This window comes from Gavialis gangeticus, unplaced genomic scaffold (assembly GCF_001723915.1).
Source record: "Gavialis gangeticus isolate Ggan-Ray unplaced genomic scaffold, GavGan_comp1, whole genome shotgun sequence".
Classification (NCBI taxonomy): Eukaryota; Metazoa; Chordata; order Crocodylia; family Gavialidae; genus Gavialis; species Gavialis gangeticus.
Window position 1 is genome coordinate 28,036,941 of NW_017729029.1, and position 2,350 is coordinate 28,039,290.

The following is a 2,350-nucleotide window of genomic DNA, read 5'->3' on the forward strand; positions in this document are numbered from 1 at the left end:
GTGATCCTGCATAATCTTTATACAAAAGCAATTTAAACTGTAGAATGCAACAACAATGGTTAGTCCAAGCATGTGAATTGGAGCCAACATAACCTTAATTCATTTGGAATGCCAACACTGTGCTTGTAAATTCCACTGGCAGCTGGTAAAACAACAACAACAACAAAAAAGCAAAAAAAAAAAGGCTGCATTGGCATACATTCTCTTCATGTACATTACTGATACAGATGATTTATATATGCATGCAATTAAATTAATTGCTTTGTACAGTAAAAACTCTAGCTAAATAACACTTTTGATATGATTCTAAAAAGGTTGGGGGGAAGGGAGTTATCAGAAGCTTGATAATTTCCCAGAAGCTTGATAGTTTCGCAAGATGATGGATCCTTCTCAGAATCTTTAGGATTAGTAGATATTTTCTGACCTGAGGTTTAAAATAATTTTCCTTGTTCCACCTGAAGCTCTAAGTTCAACAGTTGCTTTGCAGTTTCTACTCCAGATACATTTAGGGTACTTGCTTAAAAGCCTGAAGGCCTAACCTATAGTAGCATGGAAATCAAATCATGTTGTTTCCTTTAACCTGCAGAAGATATGCAGACTTACTGGGGGAGGCACTTAAAGTAGTGCATTTATTTCAATAAAACCCCTGCAGTATGAGTTTCCTTTGTCTTTTTCTTTAGGAAAAATTAGTTTTGATTACTATATCTCATCTTGACACACTTAAGAAAGCTTGCATCATAGTAAAATAAATTCTAAAAGGGAATATGATTTCTTAAGTATTGCTGCTAAATCTCATAGTCATTTGAACTCAGAGCAACTGTAACAATACTCTAGTCAGTTCAGGTTCTTCAGAAAAAAAAACAATACTCCATCATAATAGAGAAAGCACTGTGATAGCATAAGACCATATTCTTTTGTTGGTTCCATTGAAGATAGCATTGCACAGCTGTAGCAGAAAAAATTGGCTTATTGAATTTGACTTACTGGTCATGTCCAGATGAGTGTGGACATTTGGGCTAGGGACAGACATTCAAAAAGTCTGAGCCTGAATTGATTCAATTTTTGCAGTTTAGTCTAATCTGGCTAGGCTGAACCAGTTTCCAAACATAAAGAAAATCCATCTGGATTGATGAAATTCAGGCATATGCTTGCCGTGGCTCAGGCTGGAAGCCAGAGGGTGCTAGAGTCCTTTCCTTGCATTGCTGAGCTGATGTGTCTGGCAGGGGGTGGCCAGGTCCCAGAAGGAGGCTCTGATTAGGGAGGGGCATAAATCCCCAACCTGCCTGCAGTCTCAGGCTTTTCTCGGCTCACTGCTCAAGGGGTGGGAGTGTTGCCAGCCCCCAGCTAGCACTGAGGCAAAGGGGGTGTGTGCAGTGGATCCATCTGTTCATGATATGGAGCTTTTCTATCTCCCTGCCTGCTTCTGTATACTGTCTGCAACAAACTGACACGCAAGCAAGCTGGCGGTCTGGGGATTGATAACAATGTCATTCCTATCTCAGTGTTTATCACCCCATTAAGGAAACAGAGACACATTACCAGCTACCTGTTGATTCAGAATGGACCCAGCATGTGGTCTGCTAGCTAATACACAGATACCTTTTCTGCAAGGCAGAGGGGAAGGGGGAATTCCTGCTTAGCAGGCAGTGTTGAGGGGGAGTTGGGGAAACAGCTCTTAAACAGCTTTTCCAAGCTACCTATTGAATAGCTTGAAAAAGCCTGTCTGCCCCTGTCATCTCCCATAGCATGGACTGTAGCCAGCATGTGGTCTGTAAGCTAATGCTGATGTGTCTGTGAGGGATGGGGGAATGCCTTCTTAGCACAGAGTGGGGAGGGGAGGCGGGGAGCAGAAGCCAGGCAGAAACCTGCAGAGATTGCCGAGCTTCAGCAAGGTAGCAGCGGGGAGGGGCCAGTCCTGCTGTGGAGCAGAGAGCCCCACCCAGCCAGAAAGCATGCCTGGATGCTGGGGGATTTATCTTAAACCAGCAATGGTCTGGGACAGACATTGCATAAACCAGTTTGAGCCAAATCAGTTAAATCTGATAATACATTTAACCAGGTTTATCTCAAAACAGTTTCCATCATTTTTAACTGGTTTATGTACACTGAACATCTTTTCTGTTACTGGTTTAAACCACTTTCTGATGACTTAAACTGGTTTATGTGTAATGTCTGTCCCTAGCCTTGGTTTCCCAGGAACAAGCAGTGGCACACTTTCTACTTCTTTTAGTTTTTCCCAGGGAACTCCTGTGCCACATGCCCTCTGGTGCATGGCAAGTTATCCCAGGTGGGCTAGGGGAAGTTGGGGTCAGCACTGGGCCATCCCCAGCAGCCTTACCTGAGGCCCTGG